This window comes from Pseudopodoces humilis, chromosome 9 (assembly GCF_049639895.1).
Source record: "Pseudopodoces humilis isolate 2021_Gansu_Grassland_sample_001 chromosome 9, ASM4963989v1, whole genome shotgun sequence".
NCBI classification, from domain to species: Eukaryota; Metazoa; Chordata; class Aves; order Passeriformes; family Paridae; genus Pseudopodoces; species Pseudopodoces humilis.
In genome coordinates this window covers 31,194,264-31,216,292 of record NC_142208.1, presented here as the reverse complement: position 1 = coordinate 31,216,292, position 22,029 = coordinate 31,194,264, and positions in this window count along the sequence as shown.

The following is a 22,029-nucleotide window of genomic DNA, read 5'->3' as shown; positions in this document are numbered from 1 at the left end:
AGCCCTGTGTGTTTAATACTTCACAGAATTTCATCTTAAAGGGAGCTGGGGGGAAAAAAAAATAGGGAGGAAGGAATCAGTCTGACTATTTGTACAACAGACTATACACTGTTCCTCTTGGTCAGGGCTAATTCCACACACCAATATCATTATTTGCATGCTTTGCTGATTGGCATTGGGAGAGAGACATTATCTCATACAAATTGAAAACAAGTAGATGAATATGGGTATTTTATCACCATAAAATAGAATACATTCCAGTGGTTTATTCAGATGAACACTATTATTCTGTCAGTCCCACCTCAGTGACTAAATATTGTTATTTGGGAAGAAATACACACACAACTTGGTCAACACGTCAGGATTCCTTTAAAAGAAAAAAGAAAAGCTAGATTTTATTTTTTTTTTCTCCCTTGTCTTTGAGTGGTAAGCAAATGAGCTGTGAATTCAGCTGCAGAAATAAACCTTGCTAATATATGAGGTCACCTAATTTGAGGATGCATTTAGTCAGAGGTGTCTGGCAATCAGATCAGTGACTTGATGCCCTTCTCACTCAATATTTGGGAGTGTTGAGACACAATGTGTCATTAAAGGCCTGTTTCTAAATGCCATGATAGCTGCATCACAAGACTAAGGAACAAATTTATTTATGTATTAAAGTCATCAGCTGCTCAAACCAGATTGTTCTGTGAGAATCTTCATTTTGGTTTAAGGAATGAAAATTTTAGTCTTGGGACTCAAGAACAGCTTGTTTGAGGGGTTGTGCTCCTTTACAAGATTAAATCATCTTAACACTTTACTAACCCTCCTGTGAGCCCTCTGGCATCTCTCAGCATCACCCAGAGGCATGGGATTTACAGATCCATACACAATACTCACTTATTTGGCTTTAATGTTTGGGTTTTTCACTTTACTGGCATGAGATTGTTCCATGCAGTTTTGAACAAGATTTTTCTTAAAACATAAGTGCAGTGATCCTATCCCAGCTGTTCCTCATGTTAACCATCATAAAGAACTGGGTAAAGCCAAGTTATTATGCCCATGTAAGTGTAAAGAGTAATTCAAGTAGAAGATCTTGTTAGGTAGGAAAAAAATGGGGGTTTTAACACAACAAAAAAATAATTTAAAAAACCAAGAAACATATATTGAACTGCATAACGAGTAGTTTGGGTCAGGTTAGCAAAATTTTTATCACATACCATGCAAAAGGCAGCTTAGTTGAGATACTTGGCAAGTCTGAGGCAGTTTCATAGGTAAAATAACTCATTCTTCCTGTATTATAACTGATCTGTGCTTGTAGCTGATTTCTTGGTACCATCATAAAATTTCCCCTTGACTTATACACATAACACCATCATTAAGTGATTACACTTAAAACTTCAGAGAAAGAACATTCAACATCATAGCCAAAGCTCCTCTATGATATTTAATTGTTATTTGCTATGCAACATCAACTATAATTTGAGTCATCATCATTCTTCTTTAATGAGGAGACAATTTACTGACAGCAAATGAGCTGGGACTAACATGTTCGTAGTGCATATATCCAAGTCATCAATACTGTTTCCTACAGTATAAAAAAAAAAAAACCAGCCAAAATTAATTACTGGACTGTTATAATTCTCAGTACAGTGGGTACATGATAGAAGTCAGAATTCAAAGTGTTGGGCACAGCATGGCACTGGCAGCACTCCTGCCTCTGCTTTCACTGTTTATCTGAGGCCAGTGTGAATATAATGAACCCCAGCCCTCCTATACCCCCTGGAAGAGGCCAGAGATCCTCAACAGGGTCAGATTTTCCCATTCTACATTGGGCCACATGACTCTTATCACTTGGTTTCTGGAGTTTTTTGTTCTTCTCTCTTAACTTTAAAATAAAAAAACAGCTTTAAGGAGCTGAAGCTCTAAACCTCACATTTCATGGAGAGCTGGGCAAGTTTATGCTCCAAATCTCCTGAGAAATCCCAGGCTGTATGTCATTTGACTTTGTTTCCACAACTCTGCTTTCCTTTCTGTTGCTTGAGCCCATCCTTTCCTGGACTTTCTGATCCAGTTAAGGGGGGCTCAAGGAAAAGCTCCATGGAGTGGAGCTCTGGAGTGGGCAAAGCTGGTGGACCCCAGGTGCTGGGCAGGGTCTGGAGGGCTCCTACACCAAGGGAAGCAGGTTGGAGAACCAAATGTGACCACGATCACATCTGATAAGAGCAGGGCACAGCTCAGCATTCCTCCGTGCCCAGGTGGGTGAGTTCACAGGGCACAAGGATGTCACAGCCCCTGTCCTGGTGCTCCAGGCTGCTCATTTCCCACAACAAAAGCTCTTTGGCTGGGAGAAGTGGAGGCTTTGGGACATCACATGTGCTGCCTGCACCTGGGGCCAGGCCACCACAGGTTGCCTGAAGGTTCCAGTGCCACCAATTTCTGGCTCTGTCGCTTCCATGTCACTTCCCATCAAATTTTTCCTAACTCAGTTTGCCTGTGTTGTCTACAAATCTGAAGCCCCTTGGGGCAGATATTTTTTCTGATTGCCTGTTTGTACTGGCAGAGGCCTCAGCTGGATTCTCCAGAGCCTGAAATCATAATTCCAGGGCTGCCTTTTTATGGGTTTTTTTTCTCTTTTTCTTAAAGTCAGTGAGCATTTCAGAACATGAATCTGGAAATCTACATATTGCTTTATTGCAAAAGTGTTTATGCTTTTAATCCTTCCTTCTCACTGTATAATGAAATTACAAAGCAGGAATCTTTCATAATAAAATTTAATGTAGATATGCCTGGAAAATGAAATCAGAAGGCAGCAAGTGATGGGAAAAGCTGCCATCAATCACTGCAGGCAGACTGCTCCCCTCAACAGCAGTCAGACACTGAGGTAGGAGATTCAGTAATTTGATAACAGCTGCAGTAGAAAACCGGGAAGAAGCATTATGATGCCGTTCTCTACATATTCAGCATCGGATCTGACCTGCACATCATGAGCCATGGTTACAGCAGAAACTGCACTGAAGTCACCAAGCTGCAGCTGCTTATTTAGGGCTGAATTGATCTTGTTCTTAGTTCCACTGCCTGAAGACAGTAACCCAGCACCTTTCTGTCCCTCCTTCCTTCCACACCCCCCCAAAAATATCCCAGGGGGAGAAGCACAACCAGACGGAGTTTCCCCCACCTTATTCCTGAAGAACTGACTTCTCAAGGGTCAGTTTTCTCCACTGAGTATAGAGGTGCCTCACATTAGAAACCTGATTTTAGAACTGGTGTTTCAGACAGAGAAGCTCCCTCCAAACCTTAACTTTATTTAAGTCTTAAATGGATAAAGTACTTTTATGGAATTCAAGCTACGGTGCTTGAATACACACAACCTTTCACCTCCTCAGCAAGAGGGTTGAGGTGCCCTCCCTCTCCCCTGCTCCACCAGGGGCATCTGAAAAAGCTCTTTCTCCAGCAGAAGTCTTGGGTCAGAACAAAAACCCTGCCTTTTTATAAATTTACATTCATTAACTCTCACATAAGATCGCCTGCACATTTTTTAGAGACTGGGAGATGTGAAATGTAGCAAACTCCTCAAAGTGCCCAAATTTCTCTGGTTGTCTTCAAACACAAAACCAAAACCTGCACGAAAGCTTCAGAGCCTTCTTTCATTAATGGAAGAGAAAGAAAAGATTATTCATTTCAGCCCCAAGTTTGGGATCTATAAAAAACAAAGCAATAGTCATAAATCATGGTTTAGACAGACAGGAAGATTCTTGTTGGAGTTTCCAGTTCTGTTTGCAGATTGTGGGGGCTCCTAATTGATATTTTTATATTTTAAAGCTTAATTGATATTTTTATAACAACCCAAAGCAAACTATAGCATAAAATGCAATAAAATTAAGCACAAATTATTTGAAGGCAAACTCCAGCTCTAGTGTTTTTAATTCTAATTTACCCTAGTGAATAATGGCAAAGCCTACTAAAAGACAGCCCCAGAAAAGCTTCCAAAGGCCTTCATGAATAATCTTGTCAACCAGAAATATTCAAAAATCTAAGTATGTAACCAAAGAATTATTTTGCTGCAATTTCTTGTGAATTCAGGCAGCTGAACATCATTTTATGGAAAGATAAAGTACTCATAAAACATATGACTGACTTTTTTTGTCCGAAGATAAGTTATGATTACACTTTTTTTCTCTCCAAGGATTTCTGCAACTCTGATTTTCAGACTTCTTTCTTTCAGTGAAAGAGAGAAAAATTATGTTGGGAAAGCACCAGGTTTTTGAGAGAGAAAAACAGATTTTATTGGCAGTAAGAAAACACCACTAAGGTCATAGGTAATCTCTTAAGAGAGCACTCCTGAAGCTTTAAGTCAGCAAATGCAGAAGACAAAATACTCTTGTGGAAAAAAAGGTGTCCTGGACTGGGTCCTTCTAGTCCATTTAGGGCCATCAGTCACCACCTGCCAACAGGGGCAGCACCAATCCATTGGAGCATCTTTTCTGAACCTCTGGTCCCAGGAATGCAAATAGCACTCATGGATTGTTGCTACTGCAACAACATTTAGAAGTAGATTCCAGTTTAATAAACAAAGGCTGTATTAAAAAGATATTACTCCTCACTAAAGGGAGAAAGACCCACTATGTTTTGTCTGATATAAATCAATAGGAAACTGGGAAGTTCAGTGGTGTAAATTGAACTTTTTTAAAAAAAAAACAAAACAGTAAACCAATGGACAGCAACTCAGCCACTCCATAAATAAATCTTACAGACCTGATTTCAGCAGAAGCCAAGTTAAAAAAAAACAACTAGAAATATATTACAGGAAATTTTGCTTGACAGAGGAAGTGAATTTGCATTTTACGGCTGTTTATGTATATTTGTGATACATTTAATATGCTATGACCTTCAGAAGTAATAAAATTTTAGTTTTCATTTCCATCAGAAACTATTTGGCATGCTGCAGGTTGCTGAGGCAGGCCATCACTCCAAACTGGGAAGCAATAAACTTGTCAGACTTATTTCCCTGAAGCACCCTGACTCCTGGCTGACACTTGGAACAGTCCTAAGTAATTATAATTGCTCCATAAAAACAAGACTTAGGCAAGGGCAAGTTTTTAACACAGTATTCTCTTAATGGCTTGGCAGAAATACATGATTTTCCCTTAACTGCTTGGAGATAACTCACCTGATTTCACCCAAAGATCTATAGTTTCTCTATTATAAAGTTTGCAATACAAGGAACAATATTTCTGCTCACTTTTGCAAATCAAAATACAGAGCAAAATTGCCATTGCTATAAATCCATGAACAACAATAAGACTTGGCTGACAAGTGAAAAAATAGCATTGCAAGTAGTATTGCATTATAAATACCTCATTTTTTTTAAAATTGCTTTTGTAACTTCTTGGCCTAGAGTGGTGCTGTTAAATTGCATGTGATTTAAATCACAATCCTCTGGAATTTGTTGGATATTGATCTCCAGGTCACACAGGTTTTCCACAGTGGATGTTAAAGGCAGTGCCTTTCCAGTACGGAGCAGGGGCAGCAGAGAAGTTGATCACATTTATCAGAACAAGGCACAAGTGGTGGCTGAGCACAGCAGAATGTTTGAAGGCACAAATTATTTCCTAAATTTGCTTTATTTATAGGGATTCCCTAGATAGGAAAACTTTTTCTACCCTTTCTCCATAAGATGCTGGGTGCAGCACAAGAGACAAGTGCTGAGTCTAGGAACCATCTGGCTGGCTCAACAATGTAAAAAGACATTGATAAACTAGCCAGGGATAGAGTAACCAACTGTTTTGCTGGAAATTCCCCAAGAAAACACGTAACTAACTCAGTCTGCTCATCCCATCAGGCTCCTGAGTTCCACAGTGGGAGCTGAAATGTCTCCCTGATAACTCAGCAGCGTGTTCCAAAGTGTGGCAATTATGCTTCCCACCCAGTTATTTGGTTATTTACCTCTATTTGTGCAAAACCACAGCAAAAAAACTGAGACACAAGCTGTGGTTCGTGTTGTTTCAGCAGAAAACTGAGTCTTTAGTTTGTACCACCTTTACACTTTTTAAAAGATTATTTTTACATTCAAAATCCTTTGAACCACTTCTCTTTAAAAGAATAGACAGTATTTCTTGCGGGAGCTGTTTTTCTTCCCCACCCCCAAGAGCATCATCGCATCCTTGCCAGCTCTAATTTAATCAAGGAGATAGCAGGGAATTAGATATTTCTGTCATTATGGAGAGGCTTTCTCTCTTTTACCCAGGTGAAATTTGTCTTCAGTTTCTAACAACACACTCCCATTTTTTTAAGCTACAACCAGACACACTACACCCAACAATTGGTGCTTCATACAACAATCCTGTGTGTTCTGAACAAGACAACTCATCAACAGATAAATTTCACACACACACTCCATGTTAAAATATTTTCAGGGTCATAAGGAAAGAAATAAATTGTAAGATTCACAAAAAAAAAAACACTAGAAGGGCTCAGCAAGCCCAATTGTGGCTGCTGGTATTGTGCTGCTTCCTCCATTGAGTAACCCTGAGAAGTGCATCTCTTACCCCACTTGCCAAAGATGATTTTAAGTGTATAAAAAGTGAAGGCAAAAGCACTGACCAATAGGTCACTTTGTGGCCTCAGGGGTTCCATCCTCACAGCATTAAACTTTGTCCCAGCTCAGTATTCACTCATCCAGCTCTTCAAAAGAGTCAGGTTTCTCTCACAAGCCATCACCACTGCCTGGAGGGCAAGGCCCAGAGGCAGAAGTAGAATCTGAAGGGGGGAAAAGCAGAAGGGATAAGAGGAAAACCAGGAAACTCTGCAGACAACGAGGATAAGTTTGAGGTGGCACTGTTGGCTCAATCCATCCAAGCTCTGGGGATAGGCAGCTACAGTCTGATGTTTTGCTGTGTTAATTTGACAGTGATTTTAAGGGCTTGGCTTAAGAGGCAAATCCTCAGACACTTCAGGCTGTGGGAAATTCCCAAAATCTGCAGCTGGCATTGAGCTAAGTGATAAATTCTTCCTTACTCCAACTTAGAGGTGCAGCCTCTTGGGGTGTGCAACCACACTTGGTAACTCAGAGGGTCTGCAGGACACCACTCCCTCTGAGAAGGCATCCTTCCATCTCTGGAGCACTTCCCCAGACTCCACATTTTGTTATTTTTCCACATTTTGTAAGGAAGAACTCAAACAGGGTAGAGGAAATTAAAGGCATGCAAGTTTATCAGAGGTCAGGCTCAATGAAATTAACATTTAGTTTTAATACAGTCATTTGAGAAAACAGGAACCGGATACAAAAAAAAAAATAAGAGCCAAGGGATTCATGATGTTGAAGATAAGTAAAGGCTTTTTTCACAAAGAGGATGAGAGAAACATTCCCTCAGCTGGAAGAGCTAGAGAGGAAAGGTTCTGACATTTTGGGAGTGTTTTTACCAGAATCTGATTCATTTGAGATAGACTTCTTGATTTACAGGACACAGAGGGAAACAAGTAACTTCACACCTGCTAGTCCTCCTGGGACTCCAACCACAGATTTCATTCACCTACTTAAAAAATAATTACATACCCTGAAATAAAAAAAAAAATACATTTCACTATTCTTAAAATAAATGTCTTGATCAGCTGAATAAGGTATTTGTTTACTAACTGATATTGGGAATCTTTAATCCATCAGCATTTTGTTTCCTTCTGTAACTGGTATGTTTTTCTACAGCAGAAAAAAAGCAGCTTATTGCTTTGGGAAGGCAACTTTGATTATCATCATTGCAAAAGCATTTTCCTGCCTGTGACTGGACCATGTCCCTAGATCTTGAAAGCTTGTGAATGTAGGAGCACAGTCCATGTGTATAAATATATATATTGCTTGCACTGATCTCTGTTATAAAATGAACTTCTTTGAAAATCACGTGTCATAGATTCTGTGCTGTACATTGTGAAATTTTCACAAGGTTCACGTACAGTCTCTCTGGAAATCCTGGGTTATTTAATAAAGACTAAACACCCACAGCTGCTGCTCATAAGATGAGTTTTCTAGACCCTTCTCCAGCTTCATCACCCCTCTCTGGACAGCTCCAGCTTTCAGATAAGTCTGAAAAAACATCCCCCTAAAACTAAACACCCCCTCTTAAAAAATAGCAAGTATCTCTATTTAAATAAATAAAACCACCCCTGAAGCATCAACTGTACATTTCTGGTTAGTCAGAGAGCACAGCCTGAATTTCACGCTCCCTTCTGTCAAATTTATGCCCACTGACAAAGCTCCAGGCATGGCACAAAACCTTCCCCCCTGCAAAGTTAATCCATAAACATTCCTTTAAACAAAGCTTCAACCCTCCAAGCAAGTTTTCTCTGATCAGAGCTTTGTATCAGGCAGGCACAGCATTTCTGATCCTCCATCACTGATTGAAAAGCCAGGTTTATCATATCATCAAGCCACAGCTTAGCCTGCTGCTAAGCCTTCCCACCATGCAGCTGTCTGAAGTCTGGCTGATGATAAAACATGGTGTGAGCTCCAATTTTTACCTCTTTGATCCCCATTTTGTCCAGAAATCTATTTTCAGCACTAAAATGCTCCCATCTCAGATGTGAGCTGCCTAAATAAGGCAGTAGATAGATCTGCAACCATTTTCAGATCTTTTGTTTTTTCCCCTCATGACCAGGCACATGAAATTTTTAAATAGGAAAGCAGCAGTGATTGTTTTGTTCCAGGAGTTTCTTATACATTTGAATTTCCCAGAGGTCTGATGGATTACAGCAGATGCCAAGAGGAGGTTGAATAGTTTTATTCCCATAATCCATACTCATTCTTTTGTCAAATTTGTGTTGGCAGCATTCCCCTGGTACATTGCCTGGCCCCTAGGTTAATATTGCAGACATTTCTCCAAAAGTCTAAACTTCTTGTTATTGCAACTTTTGCTTTATTTTACTTAGAGGAGAAGGTGGAAACTTACTCTGTCAGGATTACTTCCTGAACCTCTGGCACAGGCTGCCAAGAGAGGTGGCTCCATCCCTGGAAGTGCCTGAGGCCAGGTCAGACGGGACCCTGAGGAACCTGGTCTAGATGAAAATGCCCCTGCTCATTGCAGGGGGGCTGGATGAGGTGACTTTTAAAGGTCCCTTTAAACCAAGCTATTTTATGACACTAACTCACTGAGCTGGAGACACTCCTGATACCTCTCACACGTGTGGTCTCCCAGCTTGGAATGCTCTCACCCTTTCACAACCCTGTTGGGCCAGAACTTATTCTCCTCCAAGCCCAGGAGGGATTGCAGATCCTAGAAGGCACTCCCTGTGCTCCATTTTAATCAATCCATGTACAGCTGCTTCTATTTCAGACAAATTGTGTATTCAGTCTTTTTCCACACTGACAAAGGTACCACAGTGGCAATCATGACTTCCTTGGGTGCCCAAGGCAAGTAAATCAGAGGAACACATTTCCATCAGCAAAGCCAACAGCAGACAACACTAATTAATCACTACAAACACATTTTCTCTTTGTCTGGCTGCTGAATTCTCTCATACAGCCCAAATGCCCATGTACAACCCTTCCAAGACTGCTGACCTTCCAGCTCTTGTGACACATGAGGTGCCCTTCCTTCAGCAAAAGCTCTCCATTGCTCCAAGATCAGCACTGGAAAACTGATAAATGGCTTTTCACTGGGCAGGGAATGTATGATGAGAGGAAAAAATGAAAGCACAGCCCCAAAAGCACCTCAGAAGCTACAGATCTCCCTCATCTCCTGGAGAATCCATTGAACTGCAGTACAAACTTTCCTACACCTGTGACTTACCAAGAATCCATTGCTAATGTTGAGTTATCACAAGTAATTAAGCTGCATATCTCTGCATAGGGATGTCTTAATTAATTCTGGAAACTAGTCTGTGGTATAAACCCCCCCATTTTAAACACTCAGGTGAGCTCTTCACAGCCAGGCTGTCATTTGGCTTTAAGTCAGTTAGGAGTGAGTATTTGAAGTGCTGAATGTCATATTGACACTGCCTGATCGATTTTCCTCAACAAGAGAAGGACAAAAAAAGGAGAAAAAACAAAGCCATGCTACAGAGGCCACTGGAGATCAAAACTACAGATGTTTGGGGGATTCCCTTCTCGTTTGCAGGCGTTGCTGGGGCAGAGTCCTGAATTACAGCTCTTTTTTTGCTCTCAGGTGAGACCAGCATCCCAGAACATCCCCAAGGAGAATCTGGACCACTCTGTTCTCTTGCTGCCTCCTGAAAGGAGAGAAGGATGTGCTGAAGTACATAGTTTAAAGCCTCTCACATGAGTTTGTTATTCAGGACCTGGGCTGTGCAATCTCAGCAGAGTTGCATTGAAAGAGAACCTTTGGAAAAATCACGCTGCCAACTGAACACCTGTACAGACAAAGGGAGATTGGAGTCATTGCAGGGAAATTGTACATAAATGCCATGGAGATTGGAGCAATATGTTTCTATTTGCACGTATGTACTTTATTTTTTGAAACAAGACTCTACAGAGCAGAACAAACGTATTGTGCACCGAAGCCAGCTCAAAAACTGTCAGCAATTAGTTTTCCTCAATAGACATTATGCTTTTTTCTGTGATAATAAAGCCCTGTGACTATTCTGCCTCCCAGCAGATTGCAGTGCAGCTCATCTGTAAATTCCCCAAAGCATCAGGAGGTACGGCTGTGCATGGTATTGCAATTAGGATGTGGAATGTTCTGAATGGCTGAGTCTACCTTCAGCCATCTGGAGTCCCTCCTTTATTAAATTATTTCCAGTGTTTATACAGTCTCCTGCTAAGTAATTTAAGGGATAAAGTAAATTTGTCCCATGTTCAAAAAACTGTCATTTTTCAATTTAGTGGCAACTTAAAAGACTACAAAGTAATAATTATACTGAGTATATTGATATAAAAATGCGAAGCTACTAAGTTAAACACCCAAAACACACCACCCACTGAACAGGAGCTTAAACTTCTGATGACTGTGTTGGCTGTAGAGAAAGGAGATGATGCAGTTTTGTCCACATTAGGAAGGAGTTCTAAGGCAGAGCTGGGCACAAAGCAAGGTCCAGAGAAGAGTAGAACTGCCACTCCATCCTCCCTTATCACACACAGTCTGTAGATGCAGAGGATACTGAACCCTGAAGGAGGAATGAAGCAGCTGTGCCCATTTCCACAAGCACAATGAGATCACAAAGCTGCAGAGGCCTCGAGACCCACCTAATACCTGTGGATTTAAAGCTGCAAACACCAGTACCCCAAATAAAGCATGGAGATATTGTGTACTTGGGGCTGCTGTTTGCCCCAAAGGTCTGTAGGATTGGGGTTGGAGCAGCTGATAAACCAGAAACAGGTGTAGGGGGTTTAGGGGGGTTTGTAATTGTTGTATGATATTTTTCTTTATTTCTTTTTAATAGATGCTTGAATTGCATTTAATCAGAGAAAGGGTGATGCACATAATTACACCACAGCATGGATGTGCCATTATGGGCTATTTTTTTTTCTTTTAATTTCAGTCAGCGATTTGAAACATTAATAACCTTCCTAATTTTTTCCTAACTAATGTAAGCACAGATGCTAATCTTACTGACATAAGCAGCTCCTCTCATCGCTGTTTTCCAGGGACTAAACCAAGTTCAGCAAATTCATTAGACTCTGCAAGGGAATTGATGAATCTGTCTGTGAACATTTGATCATTTCAAACTGCACACAGCTTCTACCACTAAACCCTGCCTGAGCCAGGGTCCAAACTGGCCTGGTCATTTCTTACTTGGACAGTTGATATTCTCATGGAGGATGATATTCCTCTGAAGAATTTCATTTCAAACCCCCAGAAATGTGTTTACCAATAACTATCCAATTCTAAAGTACAATTAATTGTACTTTAAATTATCAATTACTTTAATTTAAATTATCAAGTACTTCTAATTATCAATCAGTTGCCATAAAACCTAGGACCACCTGGACTAGATCCAGTCAAGTTGCCTGCACAGTTGCCTATTACTACACACTCTCTAAAGAATTTAGGCCATGTAGTCTGCATTAAATTTTAATTTCCTCTTAATGAAACTAAACTTGCTCATTACAGCCAACATCCCAAGACTAGCCCCTTATTAAATTCTTTTCATATTTGTACACCTTGAGAAAAATAGAATTTTATTGAGAACTGCCTCACACTCTTCACTGGTAAGCTACAAGGATTGAGATAACATTACTAAAAGGATTTCAAAAGCTTTTAATAGAAAGTAATTTAATAGTGGATAGGTGTGAGAATTAAAACAATCTACTAATTGCACAATTTATCTTGCAGTGCCTCTGGCAGGGAGGAAGAACATCTGTAAGTAAAAATAATTAGATCTGTTTTTCAATGTAAGAGACCACAGTGAAAGGTTTGGATACTCTCCTAGCAGAATTCCAGGCTTAATTCTCCCTAAAACCACAAGCACATTACCTTGCAAAGGCAAAAGAGCCATTTGGGAAGGGAAAAGAATGTTTGCAGGCTATTGTTTATTTTTTCCAGATTGAATTAAAAGAAAACCCTCACAACCCTTTATGGGACTGCTTGAAAAGAATACTTCTAATCTAACATATTTCTACCCTCAAATTTAATTTATATTTTGGACTTACTCATGGGTTTTTATGGGCCTTTTTGAGGAAATACTGAGACCTAAACACTACTAATGCTAGCTTTATTTCAACTTAACACTGTGAAAGATGCCCAAATACAAACAGGTGATTGGAAAAGAACAAATGCATGGATCACTATTCAGACTTCTGTACAAAACCAGAACAACCTAAAGAACACCCCTGCAAGACACAATCTTGTGGAAGGCTGAATCAGAGGCAATACTTCCAAGAATTCCAGAGGAACAAGGTTAAACCTATGAGAATTCTGATAAGTTACTTTTATCTTTTACTTCCTACAGATATAATCACACATTATAGTCACAGACACTTAAACACAGCAGTTACAGAGTAATCACTCTCCACCACCCATTTATGAGTAGTTTAGGTTCCAGAGATCACAACTGTAGTTTTGTTAGGGTATTTTTTAGGCAAAACTAAAGAAAGGTAAGCAGAGATGGAAGCAATTCTTCAGAAATAGAAAAAATGTTAGTTCAAAAGTGCCATAAGTATTATTCCAGTTGTACCAGACCAGGCAGATTTGTCTTGCAGTGCTGCATGGTGCAGAGGAGCTGCCAGTTTATGTCAAAGCTGCCACTGCAGAACACAGAATCCTTTCCCAATCCCCTCAAACCCACCCCACTTCCACCACCAACCTGGAATATACCATTGATCAACAGCCAATGCACACCCCAAAAATACTATCTGCATTACATTAGACTGATTTCATCAGCATCAGAGATCCTTCTCTTCAATCTTTTTTATCCTTAACCACATTTACCCATTGTGGCAAATGTCAGACCTCCTTCACTCACATCCAAGCTTGTCTGAGCCACCCTCTACACCCCCACTGCAGCATCCCAGGAGCTACAACAGCACTCAGCTGGCTTTGATCTCTGCTGTGAGCACAGCCAGGGCTGAACAAGCTGCATCATGAGCCTTTGTAGCCACACAGGGCTGCAGAGACTGGGATTGATCCGACTGCTCCTCCTCCACGGGTGTCCGGAGCTCTGTGGTGCAGCAGCCACCTCTCGCTGTGCCCCACAGAAAACACAGCAAAAACCAGCGAACAGCTTCTCAAAAGCTCAAACAGAAGGGCAAGCCAGTTGTATTAGGTTCCTCTTTTCACCCACTGCCATGATGTGTTATACAATTATCTTATTTCTATGCACAGCATAAAAGTAATATCCAGATTTTCTCCTGGCTTGCCGAGTACTAAGGAAAGCTGCACTGGCATGAGCAATATGCTTCAAACCACGAGCACACCAAATTAAAAAGTGCAGTCTAAGGATGAACAGCTCATTAAACGACCAGTGTTCGCTACACCCAAAAAAAGAGCCTAGAATGAGATTTTTCTTATCGACCACATGGCACCGAGCTGGAACTGCGTGATCTTTAAAGTCCCTTCCAACACAAACCATTCTGTGACTCTGTAACAGGGGAGGAATGGGCAGCAATGGGAGGGAAGAGATGGTTTCTAGGCTGGTTTTGTGTCAGCAGTGGCTGCACAGCCCCAATCCCACCCACACGTGTGAGAGCATCACCTTGCCCTTATATCTGTGCCTTGTTTTCATTTGTTATAACCAGATAAGACACAATCATCGTGTTCTCTTGAGCACCAAGACACAAAGGATGTCTGCAAGGCACCAGCAGAGCTTCAGATGAGAGGTTTCATTGCCAGGAAAAGCGCTGGTGACAGAACCCCGGGGGAGATGTGCTCCAAAGCAGCCCTGGTGTGTGTGCCAGCCCCTTGGGGAGGTTCTTAGAGAGCCCCACAAAGAAATTTATCACCCTCCCATCTCATGCCACCTTCTTTACCCCAATACAATACATATTAAGGGCAGTAGAGAGAGCAAGGAATGGCTCTGACAAGTGCTCCCTTTCAAGCTCTGTCAGCCTGGGGAAGCAGGCAGTGTTTCTCACAGGCTGTGCAACCCACCAAACACCCAACATTTACCTGCCAGGCTGTAAGCAGGTGCAAAGACAGGGCAGCAAGCTGGGAAGAGAACCTGGAGCAGCTGGAATCCAGCAGCCCAGCAGGGCAGGCTGTGGGACAAACACCGTGCACGGTGCGGGCCCAGGTACCCCTGGGGGACAGCACAGTGTAAAAAACAGAGCAAGGGGCAGAAAATCCAGGGTTCAGGGGTGATCAGAGGCTTCCACCCTCACCTGTGACCCCAGGCACCTGAGGCACACAGGGCCATCCCACTCCTGGTGATAGCAAAAGATTTTAAAATCATAGAAGATTCGAGGAGTTAGAAAGAAAGTAAGGCTTGGCAAGGCCTGGGAAAAGTGTTAAAAGTAGGCCCTGGGAAATGTTAGGCCTTGTGCTTGCTAAGATCATGTGAAACTGCACCTGTGTAGTCAGTATATGATAAATTATATAGTTGTTAGATGTGATTAGATATAATTATTGTTTAAAGAATCCTGAGGAACAATGTTAGGGGTTTGGGGGGATCATGAGAAATCCATGCTTGGGTAAAAACAATGCATACAATAGAACAATGCAAGTTTAATAATTAATATGTAAGTTATACAACAATGGAGTATAAAACATGTTCATGTCAAAACCAAATCGGGTCAGATTTGGGTATGTGTACCCCTGAAACCCAGAGCTCTTCAATAAAGCACCTTGATATAATCACTCCATAATTATGTGTCCCTGAACACTAACACTGGGGCTGGACTGAGCACCAGCCATTCCACCCCACTTATTGCCCCAGCCACAAATAGAGAACAATTTTTACTTCAGTTTTTGACTTGTCTGTTTCTTCTCAAACCCCTCACAAACAGAAGCAAGTGGTGAGCCTGAGTTTTCTAAACCAGCTCAGCTCCTCAGAGCAAGAGGAAAGCAAAGAAACAGCGGGGGAAATGGCAAAGCAAAATCCACAGAGATCTAAACTACACCTTCATTTCAGCTGCAAACCCAGCCCTGCCTGGCCACAAAGAAAGAGCCCAGCATCTGTAACTGCAGAGTTATTCCCACTTTCCTAAGACAGCAGCAAATTTAAATGTATTTATATACAATTTATTATACAGAGTCACAAACCCAAACCCAGCCAGGCCACCAGCCTGCACACAGCCCATCCCAGGGGCTGGCAGCAGCAGCCCAACAAATGCTCTGACAACACAACCAAGACAGAAAATGCCCAACCAACTCCCTCAAAGCACTTTGAAAAAAACCACCTTTCTTCCACAAAATTGAAAATATTTACAGGTAAGATCAACACTGACCTCTTAGCTGAGCCCTTTGACCTTCCTGCTCCTTTCATACACCAGCCACCCGTCTGCTTGCCTAAAAGACTTTCATATCAACAGTTGGGGGCTCAGGGATAGATAATTACTGATTTCTGGTTTTACCTTGCCAGCAATTAGGCACACCAGATAAGCACCAGCTGGGATGGGGATGGTCTCAGAGTTTGTATGGGTTTTTTTATTACTGTGATTTGGCTTTTGTTTTTGGGATTTGAAGATCCTGTCAGATACCTCATCCCTTATAATTACAGGTTTTGTATGTTTGAATCAAGTTTACTAAATTATGCTGTTTCCTCTCAGAAATAGTGGCCTTTACAGTGGAAAAGAAACTCCTAAACTCTGATGCCACAAACTGAGGGATGACTGCGCTGCACTGAGGCAGCAGCACCACTTTTTCACTTCATGAAATTCCAATGTTTTGCTCTATTTTGACCAATAAATAGGCGAACTATTGCTTAAAATAATAACTATTCACAGAGTTGTTGCTAACACACATTATTGCTTTCTAAAACAGCCATCTCCTGAAAAAAGAAGAGAAAGGATAGCATCCTTACTGGGAAAACAAGTTTTGAAAGAGTTCCTGTATTTGGCATGTCAGACACACTGTGCCTTTAATGTGGTTTTGACAAGCACACAAATGAGCCTGTTAAAAAATGAAGAAGGCATAAAATGGATGGTGCTCTCTTGAATCAAAACTTCTAACAAAGGGGGTATTTAGGTTTCAATTTCTTCTGCCACACTATCAGCTGTGAGCTTTTGCAAGAGTCAATCACTGGGGATTGGAATCATTGGGAACAATTTCAGTGTGAGCCCAGAGCGAGCTCACCAAGGTGCAGGAGAGGGCAGAGTCTGTCCTGAAGCAAACAGCACTTGGGTGAAATCGTTCAGAGTTAAAAGGTTCATTATGGCTTTTGAAGCACTTCTGCAGTAATGGAAAAAACAATAAAAATGCTGAAGTCTTCCAGTAGGCACTGCCTTTTTATTCAGAGAATCAAAGTGGATCCTATTTCATGCTTCTTGGAACAGAAAATTACGTTTTGAGCTGAACTTTTTTGGCACTAAACAGCTTTATAATTTTTGTCTTGTTTAGAAATACCTTTTAGCAATTTTGTTGAACAGCAAAAGAAAAATAATTAAAATTACTTTCTGTGAGATAACCTGTGAAAATAAAGTTTCTGTACAAAATTCATTAGGATAACACATTAAAAATAAAAACCACAAAACCTTCAGCCTTGACATCCAGACAGTTTGCATGAATTTTTTTTACTTGAGTTTGACTGCCAGGCTTACAAGATCATGGCTGTAGCCTGTACCACTGTGATCTTTTTCATATAATGTGAGTAAGGGACCCGAGGGCTTTTTTCTAGAATTCATATTTAACTTTAAAATTGCTTAATTTCTTGTCATTATTGAAAAGAAAATTCTGGCAGTTTTGTGTTTCAATTATTTGGTGATACAGATGTTTCCCTGTGTAAAATTATGACACTTTCAGACAGCAATATGTTGGATGCTTTCTTGGCTGGGCACAGTTCCTGGCAAAATCCAAGTATTAAAGACAAGTTTCCCAACTCATTTTGAATGTTTATATTTGTCATTCAGATCCCTTTGCTTCCAGTATTGGAATAAAGTATCAAAGAATGCAAGGTGCAAAGGTGTCCAAGAATCTACAACAACAATTCTATCCTGTCATAAATAAATAAAAGAAAACCAAATAAACATTATGGAAAAAACATTCCTGGAAGTGTTTCATATATCATATTGCATTTGAACAAATGGATGATGATGGAAAGCACAGCTTGCTTTGTACTTGAATACTGATGGTTATATCTGAAGGAGTTATTTTTCTGAATAAAATATTTTTTGTCTATTTTAAGCAAGCAGTTCCATTTATGTTAGATATTTTTAAGTGATTGCCTTAAAAGACCATGTAACTTACTCCAATTTTTGCCTTGATTGTATAAATCAGCAGTTATTTTAGTTTAAGTGAAAAATATTCCAACTTGAGACACAAACAGGGCAAAATTTCTGTCTGCTGAGCCATCTATGTAATTTTAAAAGCTACGTTTTATTCAGCCTGTCATTTCTGTTCACTTCAGTGGGGAGAGCTGTCTTTAATCCCTTTAGCCCTGCTGGAAGAGCAGCCTGGAGCCTGCAGCGTGTGGAACCAGCCAGAGCTAAGTGAGCAGCTCCCCTGGCAATGCCCAGTCAGGCTGGCACTCAGCCCCAGAAATGCTGGGGTTTAATTACTGACACAAAAAGCACCAGTGGTTCCCAGGGCCTCTCCCTCATCTGTAAACTCTGTTCTCAGCAACAGCAGCTAAAATAAAAACTTTCTCCCAGGATGTGCTGGTCACCTGAAAGCAGCAGGAGTGCTCTGAATAGTGCCCAGGGGAGGGGGCCAGGAAGGATTTGGGACCAGGAGGATGCAGGTTTGGGGAGGAGGGTCCATGCAGGGAGCTGAGGGCAGTGCTTGGTCTGGAGAAGCTGTGAGGGTACCTGAGAAAGATCACAGAAACATGGAATGGGGTGGAAGGGACCTTGAGACCATCTCCTTCCACCCCTTGCCAGGGCAGGGACACCTTCCCCTGTCCCAGGCTGCTCCAGCCCCATCCAACCCAGCCTTGGGCACTGCCAGGGATCCAGGGACAGCCACAGCTGCTCTGGGCACCTGTGCCAGGGCCTGCCCACCCTCACAGGGAACAATTCCTGTCCAGTGTCCCATCTAAATCTGCCCTCCTTCAGTCTGAACTCTCTCCTCTTTGTCCCATCACCCCATGCCCTTGTCCCAAGCCCCTCTCCAGATCTCCAGGAGCCCCTTTGGGAAATGGGAGGGTCTGTAAGGTCAGCCTGGAGCCTTCTCTTCTCCAGGCTGGACACCCCCAGCCTCTGCTCACAGGAGAGGTTCCTCAGCCCTCTGAGCATCATTTCTCATCACTTTTCCAAATGTTTCACAGCGCAGTGATAAGCTCTTTGTTCTTCCTCCACAGGCTTCCAAGGTTTTTAAATGAGGTATAAAGCCAATCCTCTCTGCTTTGCAAATAATTTTTCTTTCTGTTGCCTATTTTTATCTTCTAAGCTACAAATGAAGCTTCCAAGCTGGTGCTGAAAAAGAAGCAGGAGCTTGGAGGAAGGGCTGGTGCCATGTCCAGAGCCTGCATTTGGCTCTTCCTCTTCCCAGTGCATGAGGAACCTTTCCAGAGCTGTGATATGGATATTCCCACATTAAATTCCATGCCCAGACCCAACACTCTCCAGTTTTTCCATTTCAATGCAGCAGGCATGGAAAATAAATAATAATAAATAAATCACCCATCAGGGTGATTTAGGCTGCAGTCGCTTGACTTTTTTTCCCAACCAGATGGAATTGGCCAGTCACCAAACCTGATATGGTATCTAGCAATATTAATTAGTCTGTCTAGTAAGCCTCATAAAGACCAAGGCTTTGTATTTCTCTATTCTATTTCCTAATTAATTCACTGTATGCACTTCACAAAGTGTTTTATAAGAAAACAGATACAGGCTGCCAAGTCTTCTTCCACTGTAAAATCCAGGCTCTTCTGCCTGTATTGGAAATAATTTTAGCACGCTGGAAAAAACAGAATAAGGCCTTGGACAGAAATAAGCATTCATACTGAGAGATTAAAAATATTCCAGTTCAGCCATAGGATTTTGAACATTTCATTTCCACCAGTGTCTCATTTTCTGAGCATATAGGTAATTTTGCCATGGCATGTGACTGAATTGATTTCATTGCTGCATTGTCTCAGAGTTCTCTAAATCCCCAAGTAAGGAACAGCGAGCTATGGACAAGGGGATCTCCTCTCCCTCTTTCCTGTCCCATCCACAATCCCTAATGAGTCCCTGCTTTGCTGTCAGCCACCATCATAAGTTGGAACAATTTTTAAAAGTGAGGGAAAATATTGAAGTTGTTTTGTTTTGACACCCCTTTGGGGATGGGTGGAACGATTTATTTCAGTTTTCCATCATTTCATTTCACTTCCCTGAACTTATGTATGACATTTTTCCTTAGATATCAACCTTAATGCTGATAAAAAGTTAATGTAAATGTGATCTGGTTTTGGGAATTTATCCCTTTTTGGGTGAGGGACTAAACATTTTAGGGTGACTTTTAGTGGTTTGGGTTTTGGTTTTTTTTTAAAGCTTTTATTTCAAATAAGACATTTGATGTGAAGAGCAAAACAGAGGCAAGGGAATTCTCACTTTGCAAGCAGATGTCAAGCAGGAAGGCTGTTTTTATTTGGCACAAATAGTTTTTAAAATATATATACTTATTGGTTGACTCCACACGTCCTGTCCAGACCCCAGATTTTATCCCATAGCTTCAGTCAGTCTGCCTTAAATAAGCTTTCAAAGAGTAAGGAAAGAGTTGGGCAAAAAGATAATTTGAAGCAATTTTGATTTATGTGATTACACTTTGCTGACAAGAAAGACAATGGTGCAGAACTAATAAAGGGGAGGAAAAAAGCTGGAGAATGGGAGAGAAAACAAAGGTAAAAATGGGTTTAATGCACTAAGATCTATCATGCAGAGTTGAAAAGCCAGACTGTGAAAAGCCAATTAAGTGCACCAAATATGAAAAGCACCCAAATTAAACAGAGAACATCATCAAAGAGAGCTGAGATATGGATGTTCCCAGCATGCAGACATGAAGACATTTCAGATGAGTATAGAAGAAAATGTTTTTAAAAAGAAATGAAATGCAGTGGGAATTCAGTAAAAACAAGCCTGTAATGGGCAAATGATAGGCTGTGAAATAAAGTATAAAAGCCAAATCTTTATAGTGTCTAACGCTGACAAAACACTTCAAGACTGAGTTTATGAGGTTCTGTGCCATAAACATCAAAACTTAGAAAGCACATTTGTTGCTTGATGCATGTTTTTATTTACTCTCTTGGAGTGTTAATGAGCAGAGAGATGGATTCTAGCATAATACCCATGTTACCAGAACAAAAAATAAGGACCAACATTAGCACTGATGTTTTAAATGATTAAAAAATATCTCGAAAATTGTATCTCCTATTAAGCAACTTGGATGCTCCTTGTGGTCTGAACACACTGAGAGCTGCTTTGATATAAAAATCAATTTTGTAAGTAGTTTTTCTGCATTTGGAGTGCTAACCTGCTGGCTTCTATTCAAAGGAGATCAAACAGAAATTTTTTTTCTGGTCCTCTTCCATTTGGATAACAAAAATGATTTAGGCAGTACAACAACAAATAAAAAGTTGCTTGGGATTCTAGCAATTACTGACAAAAATGGGTTTGAAACCCCAAATACAGTGAGAAAATATTTTGGCAAAGTATTTACACTGAGATATGAGAAGCCTGAATTAAGGAATGTGGGTGCTTCCTGCAGGCTAAATGAACCCTGTCTCTGTATCCTTGAGTATTTTATATTTCTGGAGGCAGTCAGTACCTCAAGCTAATGTCAAATCAACACCCAGGATTCTCATTGAGCTCAAGTTAATATTTTAGTTCAGTCACCATGCCAGGATGATTTGCAGTGCATGTGGAAATTGTGCTATGTCTGCTCTTCATATGAGGATTTTTTCTTTCAAATAATTAATTCCCTACAGTCAGAGGTTAGCTTTGCGATCAGGACAGTAAATACTGAACTGCTGTGAAACCTGAGCTCTGCCTTAATCTTTGGGATGAGGTTTTTATTGGGTTTTTTTGAATGTTTCACCTTTGTAGAAGTGACTGCTACCAGAGATTTTGCTCAAGTTTTGAGGATAAGACTGAACAGTGTCCAGTGGGATGTGTCCACAGCAGGGGCTTGGAATGAGATGATCCTTAAGGTCCTTTCCAACCTAAATCGTTCTACAATTATAAATTAACTGTCCCACTGATCCGTTCTCACTCTGACACACCAGAATCTCTTTTTCAGTCCTGGCTCAAAGATTGGATCATGAAATACGATGAGAGCTGGCAAGCCTTGGGTTGTTGCTTTGCACAACAAAACACAGGCTCATAACATGCTGGATATTTCACTTCCCAGTGAGGGCAGCTCCATGAAGATTCCTAAAGAAGTTAATTCTAGCTTTGAGCTGAAATGACACAGCTGCAGGTCAATGGAGACCTCAACAAATAAATATTGCTGAAGGAACGAACCTCCTGCAGCTCAGCCTTCAAGAAAACACATCCAAAGCTGCAGATGAACCAACTCTGACTGAGTTAGAAAT